The sequence below is a fragment of the Balaenoptera acutorostrata genome, chromosome 4 (genome assembly GCF_949987535.1).
Source record: "Balaenoptera acutorostrata chromosome 4, mBalAcu1.1, whole genome shotgun sequence".
NCBI lineage: Eukaryota > Metazoa > Chordata > Mammalia > Artiodactyla > Balaenopteridae > Balaenoptera > Balaenoptera acutorostrata.
This window is the reverse complement of record NC_080067.1, coordinates 8154316-8171286: the sequence shown is the minus strand read 5'-3', so window position 1 is coordinate 8171286 and position 16971 is coordinate 8154316. Positions and strand designations below refer to the sequence as shown.

The window sequence follows — 16971 nt, the reverse complement described above, 5'->3', positions numbered from 1 at the left end:
TTGCATAGGGGAAGTAAGTGTGTTCCAGATTTTTCTAACATGAATTTGAACTAAGATCCATTTGCATGGGCATGACTCAGCCTCTGATGCAAATTTTGGAGAAGCACATATTTGGATTTCTGAAAATTGCCTCTTCCAGCTTTCTCACTGTTCCTTTGTTCAAACAGATCTAAACCGATGTTTTTTGTTTCTATCCTTATTTCATCAAAAGTGGGTTGAAAAAGACTTAATGGCTGTTTTGTTTGTGCTCTCAACTTCTATTATGATCTTACCTGTACAGGGTCAGAGATGAGGGTTGGCAAGAACCTATCAGTGGTGTTCTGATAATGGTCCCATCTTGGGCATGTTTCTTCATGCCCATCGTGCTTTTCCGGCAGTTGATGGTGGTTGCCATAGGTGGCCTAGTTGCAGAAGCAACGGATTACATAAACCTTCTAGTCAATCAGGAGAAACCCTGAGTAACTGATTTTAACGAAAGGAGAGGCCCCAAGGGATGTAAGAATATTTATCTCTAGAATATTTGGAATCTCAGTTGAAGCTGCATCTGCTCCATGCTTGTAAGCCTTCTCCTATTTTCCTGTCTCTTAAAGCTTCGTCTTGTTTAGACCAAAGCCCAGCTCTTGCTTGCTCATTCTAGTTCTCCATGAAGGCTCAGATTGACCCCCATGTGGAGTTCCTGACCACCATTAGCAATCTGATTCCTGCATCTTTACCTGGTCATAGTGATGTAGGGTAACATCCTTTTCGTAAAGATGAGTGAATGTTTGGAAAATGTTTTCAAGCAGTAGGTGAACAAGGGAATGAAAAAATGGACCCTAAAAGTTCAAAGAAAAGGAAATAAATAAGTGAGGCAGATCAAAGGTCGTTGCAATGGCAGTGGTACTTTTTTCTCTGTGGAGCTGGTACAGCTTTGGATTCTCCAACTGAAGGTCTCACATGTTTTCTCTGGAAGAGTTTGTATGTTCTTGATGTGGCTTTGGCATCACTGTTAACATTGCACTTCCTGGACACACCCCTCAGACCTATGCTAGGACCCCAACTCCCACCCCAAAGGTGATGACTGTAGTATGTTTAGGCCACTAGATGGCAATGTTGTCTAGTTAGGTAGCTTGGTAAGGCTGCAAACTCAAGGAAACTTATCTTTAATCTTTTTTTTTAACTTAAACTACTCTTTATTGGGAAAGTATAACCAAAAGGGATATTAAATCACAGTTAAAAGGCAAGTAACAACATTCCAGTTTGAAAAAGAATTTAAAATGAAAACTGTACAAGAGGCTTTTCAAGATGGCAGTGTAGGAAAAGCCTGAACTCACCTCCTCCCATGGAAACAGCAAATACACAGCTGTATATGGAACAATTTCTTCTGAAAAAAGACCTGAAAACTAGCTGAACAGATCCTTCACAACAAAGGATAAAAGGACCACGTGAAGAAGGTAGGAGAGGCAAAGATTCGGTCTCACCAAAAACCCCACTACTTGTGTGGCAACCCACGACCGGAAGGATCTCACACGTATGGAACTTCTTCCTGAGGAGTGAGGGGGTTCATGCCCAACATCAGGACCCCAACCCTTGAGACCTGTACCTGAGAGACAAACCCCTCAAACATCTGACTTTGAAAGCCAATGGGGCTTACATCCAGAAGTCTCTAAGGGCTGTAGGGAACAGAGATTCTACTCTTAAAGGGATCAATCACAGACTTACTCACCCTGGGACCAAGTGTTCAAGCAGCAGTTTGAAAAGTGCCTAGACCATATGTGAAGGAGGTGTATTAGCTAATATTAACGTGTCTGCTGGAGGGGCAGAAGCTGGTGGGGGCTCTCTTCAGAGACTGAGGGGCTAGTGGGTGCCAGTTTTGTGCTCTTCTATTTAACTGGTGTTGATGGGCATACCCCACCCCACTAAAACCACTGGTGCATACTCCTTGATTGCCTGGCTCTGGTGGCCAGGGAAACTTGTGTTTCTGGGCCCCATGGGGCTGAAACAACCAGAGAGACAGTTCTCGGCAGGCCATCACCCCTAGGGCATAGCACAGACAGCACACTGAACATGCTCCAGATCTTCCTGTGAAAAAAAGTCTATTTACCTGTCCTAGAGCTTCAGCCTGAAGGGTAGGCTTCAGGTTTACTACACATCTAGGGACTAAGAAGGTGCCCTCAGGGAACACAGGCTGGGGATGCCTTCTCTGTGCTCTTCCTTGGCCATACTACAGCTCACCAGTACTTCCCAGTGAAGAGCTTATAGACTCACCTGGAACCCTGATTTTTGCAATTGTCACCAGGGGGACACCTCCAAATTGCCTGGTCTAGAGGCCAGTAGGGTTTACAACTGAAGTCTCAGAGGACTGTATATATTTGCATACTTTAAAAGCTGCTGCCTGAGGATCTGACTTCCAGTCAGCCTGAAACTAGGTACTGACTGAGATCCTCCCTTTGGAACATTGACAGGTATTGGCACACCCTTAACAACTGGGATCTATCAAGAGCCAATCAGGCTGCTTAGACAATCACAAAGGTTTGAGAGACAACCAAGAGGCAAGGTTGGTTGAACAACAAGGTTCATTCTCTTACAAAGGCCTCTCCTTCAGGGCTGAAAGGAGAATTCATAGAAACAAACACAGTCAGGCAAAATGAGGAAACATAGGAATATGTTCCAAATGAAAGAACAAGATAAAAACCCAGAAAAAAAAAAAAAACCTTAGTGAAATAGAAATAGTAATCAACTAGGTAAAGAGTTCAAAAGAATGGTCATGAAGATCCTCACCCAACTCAGAAAAGAATGGATAAACATAGTGAGAACTTTAACAAAGAGACAGAAAATGTAAGAAGGCACATGACTGAAGAATATAATAGTTGAACTGGAAAATACACTAGAGGGATTCAACAGCAGACTAATTGAAGCAGGAGAAAGAATCGGTGATCTGGAAGACAGGGTAGTGGAACTCACTCAAAGAGAAGAGCAAAAAGAAAAAAAAAAATGTGGCACTATTTACAATAGCCAGGACATGGAAGCAACCTAAATGTCCATCAACAGATGAATAGATAAAGAAGATGTGGTACATATATACAATGGAATATTACTCAGCCATAAAAAGGAATGAAATTGCGTCATTTGTAGAGACGTGGATGGACCTAGAGTCTGTCATACAGAGTGAAGTAAGTCAGAAAGAAAAAAAAAATCATATATTAGCACATATATGTGGAATCTAGAAAAATGGTACAGATGAACCTATTTGCAGGGCAGGAGTAGAGATGCAGACATAGAAAACGAACATGTGGACATGGGGGGAAGGGGAGTGGGACAAATTGGGAGATTAGGATTGACATATACACACTACCATGTGTAAAATTGATAGCTAGTGGGAACCTGCTGTATAGCCCAGGGAGCTCAGCTCAGTGCTCTGTGATGACCTAGATGGGTAGGATGGGGGGGTTGGGAGGGAGGTCCAAGAGGGAGGGGATATAGGTATACATATAGCTGATTCACTTCATTGTACAGCAGAAATTAACACAACCTTGTAAAGCAACTATACCTAAATAAATAAATAAGTGGAAATAGCTTAAGCGATCTATGGGACAACATCAAGCAAAATAACATTTGCATTATAGAGGGTTCAGAAGGAGACAAAAAAGAGAAAGGGACAGAAAACTTATTTGAAGAAATAATGGCTAAAAACTTTATTAACTTGGGAAGGAAACGGACATCCAGATTCCAATTCAGAGAATTCCAAAAAGATGAACCCCAAAAGATCCATACCAAGGCACATTATAATTAAAATGTCAAAAGTTAAAGAGAGAATCTTAAAAGCAGCAGGAGTAAAATGACTTGTTGTGCACAAGGGCAGCCCCATAAGATTATAAGCAGATTTTTCAGGAGAAACTTTACAAGCCAGAGGGGAGTAACACAATATATTCAAAGTGCTGAAAGGGGAAAACTTCCAACCAAGAGTAATCTACCCAGTGAGATTGTCATCCAAAATCAAAGGAGAGATAAACAGTTTTGCAGACAAGCAAAAGCTAAAGTTCACACCACTAAAATGACTCTATAAGAAATGTTGCTACAATCCTGCAGCCTGTGGACCAAAAACCACAGTTACAGAAGGACAGAGAAGATGAAAAGGCAGAGGGCTATGTACCAGATGAAGGAACAAGAAAAAACCCCAGAAAAACAACTAAATGAAGTGGAGATAGGCAACCTTCCAGAAAAAGAATTCAGAATAATGATAGTGAAGATGATCCAGGGCCTCGGAATAAGAATGGAGGCAAAGATTGAGAAGATGCAAGAAATGATTAACAAAGACCTAGAAGAATTAAAGAACAAACAAACAGAGATGACCAATACAATAACTGAAATGAAAACTACACTAGAAGGAATCAATAGCAGAATAACTGAGGCAGAAGAACGGATAAGTGACCTGGAAGACAGAATGGTGGAATTCACTGCTGCGGAACAGACTAAAGAAAAAGAATGAAAAGAAATGAAGACAGCCTAAGAGACCTCTGGGACAACATTAAACGCAACAACATTCGCATTATAGGGGTCCCAGAAGGAGAAGAGAGAGAGAAAGGACCAGAGAAAATATTTGAAGAGATTATAGTCGAAAACTTCCCTAACATGGGAAAGGAAATAGCCACCCAAGTCCAGGAAGTGCAGAGAGTCCCATACAGAATAAACCCAAAGAGAAACACGCCGAGACACATAGTAATCAAAGTGGCAAAAATTAAAGACAAAGAAAAATTACTGAAAGCAGCAAGGGAAAAATGACAAATAACATACAAGGGAACTCCCATAAGGTTAACAGCAGATTTCTCAGCAGAAACTCTGCAAGCCAGAAGGGAGTGGCATGATATACTTAAAGTGATGAAAGGGAAGAACCTACAACCAAGATTACTCTACCCAGCAAGGATCTCATTTAGATTTGATGGAGAAATCAAAAGCTTTACAGACAAGCCAAAGCTAAGAGAATTCAGCACCACCAAACCAGCTCTACAACAAATGCTAAAGGAACTTCTCTAAGTGGGAAACACAAGAGAAGAAAAGGACCTACAAAAACAAACCCAAAACAATTAAGAAAATGGTCATAGGAACATACATATCGATAATTACCTTAAACGTGAATGGATTAAATGCCCCAACCAAAAGACATAGACTGGCTGAATGGATACAAAAACAAGACCCATATATATGCTGTCTACAAGAGACCCACTTTAGACCTAGGGACACATACAGACTGAAAGTGAAGGGATGGAAAAAGATATTCCATGCAAATGGAAATCAAAAGAAAGCTGGAGTAGCTATACTCATATCCGATAAAATAGACTTTAAAATAAAGAATGTTACAAGAGACAAGGAAGGACACTACATAATGATCCAGGGATCAATCCAAGAAGAAGATATAACAATTATAAATATATATGCACCCAACATAGGAGCACCTCAATACATAAGGCAACTGCTAACAGCTCTAAAAGAGGAAATTGACAGTAACACAATCATAGTGGGGGACTTTAACACCTCACTTACACCAATGGACAGATCATCCAAAATAAAAATAAATAAGGAAACAGAAGCTTTAAATGACACAATAGACCAGATAGATTTAATTGATATATATAGGACATTCCATCCAAAAACGGCAGATTACACGTTCTTCTCAAGTGCGCACGGAACATTCTCCAGGATAGATCACATCTTGGGTCACAAATCAAGCCTCAGTAAATTTAAGAAAATTGAAATCATATCAAGCATCTTTTCTGACCACAACGCTATGAGATTAGAAATGAATTACAGGGAAAAAAACGTAAAAAAGACAAACACATGGAGGCTAAACAATACGTTACTAAATAACCAAGAGATCACTGAAGAAATCAAACAGGAAATAAAAAAATACCTAGAGACAAATGACAATGAAAACACAACGACCCAAAACCTATGGGATGCAGCAAAAGCGGTTCTAAGAGGGAAGTTTATAGCTATACAAGCCTACCTAAAGAAACAAGAAAAATCTCAAGTAAACAATCTAACCTTACACCTAAAGAAACTAGAGAAAGAAGAACAAACAAAACCCAAAGTTAGCAGAAGGAAAGAAATCATAAAGATCAGAGCAGAAATAAATGAAATAGAAACAAAGAAAACAATAGCAAAGATCAATAAAACTAAAAGTTGGTTCTTTGAGAAGATAAACAAAATTGATAAGCCATTAGCCAGACTCATCAAGAAAAAGAGGGAGAGGACTCAAATCAATAAAATCAGAAATGAAAAAGGAGAAGTTACAACAGACACCGCAGAAATACAAAACATCCTAAGAGACTACTACAAGCAACTTTATGCCAATAAAATGGACAACCTGGAAGAAATGGACAAATTCTTAGAAAGGTATAACCTTCCAAGACTGAATCAGGAAGAAACAGAAAATATGAACAGACCAATCACAAGTAATGAAATTGAAACTGTGATTAAAAATCTTCCAACAAACAAAAGTCCAGGACCAGATGGCTTCACAGGTGAATTCTATCAAACATTTAGAGAAGAGCTAACACCCATCCTTCTCAAACTCTTCCAAAAAATTGCAGAGGAAGGAACACTCCCAAACTCATTCTATGAGGCCACCATCACCCTGATACCAAAACCAGACAAAGACACTACAAGAAAAGAAAATTACAGACCAATATCACTGATGAATATAGATGCAAAAATCCTCAACAAAATACTAGCAAACAGAATCCAACAACACATTAAAAGGATCATACACCACGATCAAGTGGGATTTATCCCAGGGATGCAAGGATTCTTCAATATACGCAAATCAATCAATGTGATACACCATATTAACAAATTGAAGAATAAAAACCATATGATCATCTCAATAGATGCAGAAAAAGCTTTTGACAAAATTCAACACCCATTTATGATAAAAACTCTCCAGAAAGTGGGCATAGAGGGAACCTACCTCAACATAATAAAGGCCATATATGGCAAACCCACAGCAAACATCATTCTCAATGGTGAAAAACTGAAAGCATTTCCTCTAAGATCAGGAACGAGACAAGGATGTCCACTCTCACCACTATTATTCAACATAGTTCTGGAAGTCCTAGCCACGGCAATCAGAGAAGAAAAAGAAATAAAAGGAATACAAATTGGAAAAGAAGAAGTAAAACTGTCACTGTTTGTGGATGACATGATACTATACATAGAGAATCCTAAAACTGCCACCAGAAAACTGCTAGAGCCAATTAATGAATATGATAAAGTTGCATGTTACAAAATTAATGCACAGAAATCTCTTGCATTCCTATACACTAATGATGAAAAATCTGAAAGAGAAATTATGGAAACACTCCCATTTAGCATTGCAACAAAAAGAATAAAATACCTAGGAATAAACCTACCTAGGGAGACAAAAGACCTGTATGCAGAAAACTATAAGACACTGATGAAAGAAATTAAAGATGATACCAACAGATGGAGAGATATACCATGTTCTTGGATTGGAAGAATCAACATTGTGAAAATGAGTATACTACCCAAAGCAATCTACAGATTCAATGCAATCCCTATCAAATTACCAATGGCATTTTTTACGGAGCTAGAACAAATCATCTTAAAATTTGTATGGAGACACAAAAGACCCCGAATAGCCAAAGCAGTCTTGAGGCAAAAAAATGGAGCTGGAGGAATCAGACTCCCTGACTTCAGACTATACTACAAAGCTACAGTAATCAAGACTATATGGTACTGGCACAAAAACAGAAACATAGATCAATGCAACATGATAGAAAGCCCAGAGATTAACCCACGCACCTATGGTCAACTAATCTATGACAAAGGAGGCAAAGAGATACAATGGAGAAAAGACAGTCTCTTCAATAAGTGGTGCTGGGAAAACTGGACAGCTACATGTAAAAGAATGAAATTAGAATACTCCCTAACACCATACACAAAAATAAACTCAAAATGGATTAGAGACCTAAATATAAGACTGGACACTATAAAACTCTTAGAGGAAAACATAGGAAGAACACTCTTTGACATAAATCACACCAAGATCTTTTTTGATCCACCTCCTAGAGTAATGGAAATAAAAACAAAAATAAACAAGTGGGACCTAATGAAACTTCAAAGCTTTTGCACAGCAAAGGAAACCATAAACAAGACGAAAAGACAACCCTCAGAATGGGAGAAAATATTTGCAAATGAATCAACGGACAAAGGATTAATCTCCAAAATATATAAACAGCTCATTCAGCTCAATATCAAAGAAACAAACACCCCAATCCAAAAATGGGCAGAAGACCTAAATAGACATTTCTCCAAAGAAGACATACAGACGGCCACGAAGCACATGAAAAGATGCTCAACATCACTAATTATTAGAGAAATGCAAATCAAAACTACAATGAGGTATCACGTCACTCCTGTTAGAATGGGCATCATCAGAAAATCTACAAACAACAAATGCTGGAGAGGGTGTGGAGAAAAGGGAACCCTCTTGCACTGTTGGTGGGAATGTAAATTGATACAGCCTCTATGGAGAACAATATGGGGGTTCCTTAAAAAACTAAAAATAGAATTACCATATGACCCAGCAATCCCACTACTGGGCATATACCCAGAGAAAACCATAATTCAAAAAGACACATGCACCCGAATGTTCATTGCAGCACTATTTACAATAGCCAGGTCATGGAAGCAACCTAAATGCCCATCAACAGACGAATGGATAAAGAAGTTGTGGTACATATATACAATGGAATATTACTCAGCCATAAAAAGGAACGAAATTGAGTCATTTGTTGAGACGTGGATGGATCTAGAGACTGTCATACAGAGTGAAGTAAGTCAGAAAGAGAAAAACAAATATCGTATATTAATGCATGTATGTGGAACCTAGAAAAATGGTACAGATGAGCCAGTTTGCAGGGCAGAAGTTGAGACACAGATGTAGAGAATGGACATATGGACACCAAGGGGGGAAAACTGCGGTGAGGTGGGGATGGTGGTGTGCTGAATTGAGCGATTGGGATTGACATGTATACACTGATGTGTATAAAACTGATGCCTAATAAGAACCTGCAGTATAAAAAAACAAACAAACAAAACAACTAATACTAAACTTTCATTGGGTTATTTGTATGGAAATATGTTAATATAAATGTTTCAGACATTACATGAAATTTCTAAAAATCTTATATTTGTATTTGTATGGAAATATGTATGGAAATATGTTAATATAAATGTTTCAGACATTACAGGAAACTTCTAAAAATCTTATATGTTCTGGTATAATGTTATAAGTAATAATCCTAGTTATTACTTTAAAATGTATATCTCAGAAATAACTAATTTTCTTGTCAACTGCATTATTATGAACTTTCATCAAATCTTTAGCCATGGTCATTTTTAAGTCTTTTGTCATTTACAGACAGTTCTGGGTGTACTCTGATGATTTTGCAAATATGTTCCTATAAAAGGGTTTCATCTTCAAGAAATTCATGGAAAAGACTCTGACAAGTACAGGTTTCTGGTAACTGACTGTACTGCTGAACTGAATGAATAAGCATTTTCAGAACTCTAATGAAAAACCGATGAACTCATAAAAGTGCTAACAAAAGATCAAGATGAAAAAAAAAATTAATTACATGGGACTGAGTGAACTGATGAGGATGAGTATAATTTTTGTGACTTTCTGTCTGAATTAAAAAAAAAATTCCACATAAAAAAAAAAAAGAAAAAAAAAAAAGAAATTTTAAAGGGACCTCTAAAGGTACTAATTAGTAACAAAAAAAAGAGAAAGTAAACATTTTATCAGTAAAGATAAATATTTATAGTAAAGGTAGTATTTAGGCATTTATAAAGCTGTTATAAAGGTTAAAAGATAAAAGTAGTAAAAATAGCTATATGTACAATAATTAAGGAATACACAAAATAAAAAGATGTAAATTATGACATCAAAAAGAGAAAACATGGAGGGGTAGTAAAAATATGGAGTTTTAGAATGTACTCAAACTTACCTTGCTATCAACTTAAAATAGGCTGTTATTTATATATAGGCTGTCATATGTGAGTATTATGGTAATCACAAAGCAAAAGCCTGTAGTAGATACCCAATAGATAATGAGAAAGGAATCTAACCATAACAGCAAAGAAAACCACCAAAGCACAAGGGAGGAGAACAAGAGAAGAAGAAAAAAACAGAGAAGAACTACAAAACAGTCAAAAATCAATTAACAAAACAGCAATAAGTACATACCTATCAATAATTACTTTACATGTTCATGGATTAAATCTTCCAATCAAAAGACGTAGAGTGGCTGAAGGGATAGATAAACAAGACCCATCTACATGCTGTCTATAAGAAACTCACGTTAGATGTAAGAACACACACAGACTGAAAGTGAAGGGATGGAAAAGTTGTTTCACACAAATGGAAACCAAAAGAAAGTTGGGGTATCTATACTAGACAAAATAGACTTTAAAACAAAGATGGTGGGCTTCTCTGGTAGCACAGTGGTTAAGAATCCACCTGCCAATATAGGGGACATGGGTTCAAGCCCTGGTCTGGGAGGATCCCACATGCTGCGGAGCAACTAAGCCCATGCACCACAACTACTGAAGCCTGCTCACCTGGAGCCTGTGCTCCACAACAGGAGAAGCCACCGCAATGAGAAACCTGCACACCTCAATGAAGAGTGGCCCCCACTCGTCACAACTAGAGAAAAATCTGCACACAGCAACAAAGACCCAAAAATAAATAATAAATAAAAAAATAAATTAAAAAAAATATATAAAATAAAACAAAGATGGTAATAAGACACAAAGACAGGTATTACATAATGAGAAAGGGATAAATCCAACAAGACGATATAATATTTGTAAATATTTATGCACCCAACATAAGAGCACCTAAATATACAAAGCAAATATTAACAGACCTAAAGGGAGAAATAGACAGCAATACCATAATACTAGGGAACTTTAATATCCCACATACATCAATGGATAGATCATTCAGAAGAAAATCAATAAGGAAACATTGGCATTAACACATTAGATCAGATGCAATGAATACATATATACAGAACATTCCATCCAGAAGTAGCAGAATACACATTCTTCTCAAGTGCACATGCAATATTTTCCAGGAGAGATCATATGTTAGGCCATATAAAAAGTCTCAGTAAATTAAAGAAGATTGAAGTCATATGAAGCCTTTTTTTCTGACCACATTGTATGAAACTAGAAATCAATTACAAGAAAAATACTAGGGAAATCTCAAATATATGGAGAGTAAACAAATGCTACTGAACAATAAAAGGGTAAATGAGGCAATCCAAGGTGAAATTTTAAAATACGTTGAGACAAATGAAAATGAAAATACAACATACCAGAATCTATTGAATGCAACAAAAACAGTTTCAAGAGGGAAGGAAGTTCATAGTGATTCAAGGTTACCTCTAGAAACAGAATAATCTCAAATAAACAACCTAACTTTACACCCCCAAAAAACTAGAAAAAGAACAAACAAAGCCCAATGTTAGAAAAAGGAGGAAAATAATAAACATTAGAGAAGAAATAAATGAAGTAGAGACTAAAAAGACAATGGAAAAGATCAATAAAACTAGGAGCTGGGTCTTTGAAAAGATAAGCAAAATTGACAAACCATTAGCTAGATTCAGTAAAAGAAAAAAAGAAGAGAGAGAAACTCAAATAAAAGCAGAAATGAAACAGGAGAAGATACAACTGATACCAAAGAAATACAAAGGGTCATAAGGGACTACTATGAACAATTATATGCCAAAAAATTGGCTAACCTAGAAGAAATGGGTAAATTTCTAGAAACATACAATCTTCCAAGGCTGAATTATGAAGAAATAGAAAACCTGAATAGACAATTTACTAGTAAGGAGATTGAGTCAGTAATCAAAAACCATCCAACAAACAAAAGTCCAGGACCAAATGGCTTCACTGGTGAATTCTACCAAGCACTCAAAGAAGATTTAATACCTATTCTTCTCAAACTCTTCCCCAAAATTAAACTCATTCTATGAGGCCAGCATTACCCTAATACCAAAACAGACCAGGGCACCACACACACAAAACAAAGAAAATTATAGACGAATATTCCTTACAAACATAGATGGTAAAATCCTCAACAAAATATCAGCAAAGCAAATTCAACAATACATTATAAGGATCATACACCATGACCAAGTGGGATTTATTTCAGGGATGTAAGAACAATTCAACATCTGAAAAACAATCACTGTGATACACCCCATTAACAAAATGAAGGATAAAAATCATATGATGGTCACAACAGATGCAGAAAGAGCACTGGAAAAAAGCTAATATTCATTATGATAAAAACTCTTAACAAAGTGGGTATAGAGGGAATGTACCTCAACCTAATAAAGGCCATATATGATAAGCCCATCATAGTATGTTAGCTAAAGCTTTTCCTCTAAGATCAGGAACAAGACAAGAAAACCCATTCTAGCCACTATTTTTCAACATAATATTAGAAGCCCTAGCCAGAGCAATTAGGCAAGAAAAGGTAATAAAAGTCATCCAAATTGGAAATGAAGATGTAAAACTTTCATTATTTGCACATGACATAATTTTATATATAGAAAAATCTTAAAGACCCCACCAAAAATTATTAGAACTAATAAATTAATCTGGGAAGGTTGTGGGGTACAAAATCAATTTACAAAAATCTGTTCCATTTTTATACACTAACTGAACTATCAGAAAGAGAAATTAAGAAAACAATTCCACTTACAATTACATAAAAAAGAATAAAATACCAAGGAATAAATTTAACCAAGGAGGTAAAAGACCTGTACACTGAAATCTATGAGACGTTGATGTAAGAAATTGAAGACACAAATAAATCAAAAGATATTCTATGCTCAAGGATCAGAAGACTTAATATTGTTTAAATGTCCATATTGCCCAATCAATCTACAGATTCAATACAACCTCTATCAAAATTCCAAGGGCATTTTTCACAGAAAAGAAAGTACAATCCTAAAATGTGTACAGAACCACAAAAACCCTGAATAGCTAAAGCAATCTTGAGTAAAAAGAACAAAGCTAGAGATATAATGTGCCCAGATTTCAAACTATGTTACAAAGCCATAGTAATCAAAACACACAATGATCAATAAGACAGACACATAGATCAATGGAACAGAATAGAGAGCCCAGAAATAAACTCACACATATATGATCAATTAATTTTCAATAAAGAGGGCAAGAATATTCAATGCACAAAGGACAGTCTCTTCAATAAATGGTGTTAGGAAAACTGGACAACCCCATGCAAAATTATGAAAATAGACTACTATCTTATACCATGTACAAAAATTAACTCAAATTGATTAAAGAGTTGAATGTAAGGCCTGAAACCATAAAACTCTTAGAAGAAAACATGGGCAATGAACTTCTTGACATCAGTCTTGATAAAGATTTTTTGGATCAGACACCAAAGTCAAGGGCAACAAAAGCAAGAGTAAACAAGTAGGACTACATCAAACCAAAAAGCTTCTGCACAGTGAAGGAAACCATCAAAAAAATAAAAAATAAAAGGGCGACCTAATGAATGGGAGAAGATATTTGCAAACCATATATCAATAGGAGGTTAATATCCAAAATATATGGAGAACCCATACAACTCAATAATAGAAAAACAAGCAATCTGATTAAAAATTGAGCAGAGGATATGAACAGACATTTTCCATCACTAATCATCGGGGAAATGCAAATCAAAACCACACTTGTTAGGATGGTTATTATCAAAAAGACAAGACAAGAAATAAGTATTGGTGAGGATGTGGAGAAAAGGGAACCTCATTCACTGTTGGTTGGAATGTAAACTGGCACAGCCACTATGAAAAACAGTATGGAGGTTCTTCAAAAAATTAAAAATAGAACTGCTATAAATTCCAGCAATTCCACTTCCTGGTACTTATCTGAAGAAATATAAAAGACTAATTCAAAAAGATATATGTACCTCTATGTTCGTTGCAGCATTATTTACAATATCCAAGATACAGAAACAACCTAAGGTTCCATGGATGGATGAATGGATGAAAAAAGTTGTTGTGTATACAGTCAACCCTCCACATCTGTGGGTTCCACATCTGCAAATTCAACCAACTGTGGATCAAAAACACACGAGAAAAAAAGTTTTTAGAACTTTCCATGAAGCAGAATTTGAATTTGTCACACACCAGCAACCGTTTACATCACATTTACATTGTACTTACAACTATTTGCACAGCACTTACATTATATTAGGTATTGTAAGTAATCTAGAGATGATTTAAAGTATATGTGAGGATATGTGTAGGCTATATGCAAATACTATGCCATTTTATATGAGACTTGAGCACCTGCAGATTTTGGTATCCTTGGGGATCCTGGAACCAATCCCCTACAAATACCGAGGGGCAACTGTTTATACAGTGGAATAATACTCAGCCATAAAAAAATGACATATTGCTATTTGCAAAAACATGGCTAGATCTTGAGGGTATTGCACTATGGAAAACCAAACCAATAGATAGAGAACAGATCAGTGGTTGCCATAGAGGGAGTATTGGGAGGTGGGCACAATGTGTGAAGGGGTCAAGAGTTACAAATTTTCAGTTATAAAATTAAAAGGTCATGGGGATCTAATGTACAGCATGGTGAGTACAGTCAATAATACTGTACTGCATATTTGAAAGGTGCTAAGAGAGTAGATCTTAGAAGTTCTTATCACAAGGAAAAAATTTGTGTAACTTTGTACAGTGACAGATGGTAACTAGATTTTTTGTGGTGATCATTTCACAGTATATACAGATATCAAATCATTATGTTGTATACCTGAAACTAATATAATGTTATATGTCAATTATACCTCAATTAACAAAGAAGAAAGGGAAAATCATAGAAAAGGGGTGTGTCCATATGCCAGTCCTTTTTTTTTTTTATTTATTTTGATAACATTCTTTTTTTTTTTTTTTTTTTTACAGTGGGTCCTTGGTTATCTGTTTTAAATATAGCAGTGTGTACATGTCAATCCCAAGCTCCCAGTCTATCCCTCCCTCACACCCTTGCCCCCTGGTAACCATAAGTTCATTCTCTTAAGTCCGTGAGTCTGTTTCTGTTTTGTAAATAAGTTCATTTGTATCATTTTTTTTTAGATTCCACATGTAAGCGTGATATCATATGATATTTGTCTTTCTCTGTCTGACTTACTTCACTTAGTATGACCATCTCCAGGTCTATCCATGTTGCTGCAAATGGCATTATTTCATTCTTTTTAATGGCTGAGTAATATTCCATTATATATCTATACCACATCTTTTTTATCCATTCATCTGTTGATGGACACTTAGGTTGCTTCCATGTCTTGGCTATTGTAAACAATGCTGCAATGAACATTGGGGTGCATGTATCCTTTTTGAACCATGTTTTTCTCTAGATATATGCCCAGGAGTGGGATTGCTAGATCTTAAGGTAGCTCTATTTTTAGTTTTTTGAGGAACCTTCATGCTGTTCTCCATAGTGGCTGTAACAATTTACATTCTGTTAGTTTTATATCATTTTACTTTGCTAACCTTTGATGCCTTCTGCCACCCACCCAAGACAGACATAAATTAGGACTCTAAAAAGGCTCCTCATGACCTTGTCAAAGTTCTCATGAACTTGGGCAATCATTCAACATACCTAAGCCTGAGTATCTGCTTAACGAGTATTTATTATCATTATTATTTTTTTCAACTCTGTCATAGAGACAAGGTTATATCTTGGAACTTTATTTCCCACTCTTCCTGGTTCTTAGATATTGGACATTTCTAGGGCTTAGAAGCCATTTCTGGTACTACCTATTCATTGACAGATGATGACTTGTTTACACTCAGGAGAACTGACACCTGTGAGAAAGATATAAGGTGGGTTTTTTTCTTTCTTTTAGGCTGATTTCCTCTGCTAAACTAATAGAGACTGGCTTGCCCCTCTGAGAGTTGCCCCTAAATCTTCTGCTGTTCTTTCTTACTGCCATTTCTACTATGCTCCAGGCAGCAAGATGTTTTTCTAGGTAAAAAATACCCATCTCTTACTAGTTCCATGACAAAAGAATGGAAACTCCACTCCTGTTTTTATGCAGTTTAGCTTCTACAAAGATGACTTTATAATTTGGTATTTGGGTTTGCCAACAGTTTAAGTATAACTCCTGTCTGGTATCCCTAGTTAACTGACTTATTTTTATAAGCACTAAAAACTTCTCTGCTCTTCTACTGTTATCCTCCTGCTCTTTCTTCTAAATGTAGAGGAGTTTAAACTCCTCTACATTTTATTATAACATATTTGGAAAAATAATTTAAACTAACCTTTCTCAAAGTATGTTTCCCAGAACTTTTATACTATGAAATATTTCACAAAGGTGGCCTAAAAATGACCACTGAGAAAGAAGTCAAAATATAAGGAATAAAAAAATGTATTGCCTCTAACAATGTATTTTTATGATACTAAGACAGTGTTTATACCATTTAAAATTTATTAAATTGGTATGTGCAATAAAACCCATATGTATATTTAACATTGTTTATATTCTATTTATAGAATAGTGTATTCTATTCTCTAAGTTGGCATCTTATAGTCAACTGGGTCAGAATTGTTAAGAAGTAGTTTAACAAGAGGTTTGGGAAGGTTATGTTTTCATATAGCAACAGGTATAGGTTATTTGTACCACTCTATACAAATGAGATTATTTTCTAAATGGGGAAAAATTAAATGTTCCATGAAAAATAAATACATAGTCAAAATGAAAGTTGGGAGGTACTATATCTCTTTAGGAGATTTATAATGTACTTTAGCATTATAAATCTTCTGAGAAATTCAGTGATAAAGGAATCTGTTTAACTGTGATTAATCCAGCATCTCCTAAAGTTATTTTTACCTCTCAGCTCATTCTTCTCTGAC

General features: G+C 36.2%; 1 protein-coding gene across 1 annotated transcript in view; it reads left to right on the top strand.

Annotated features, from left to right (window-relative positions):
* KCNH8 (potassium voltage-gated channel subfamily H member 8) overlaps positions 1 to 16971 on the top strand; it is a 276697-nt gene that overhangs the window by 95210 nt on the left and 164516 nt on the right. The gene's annotated exons all lie outside the window — the stretch shown is intronic.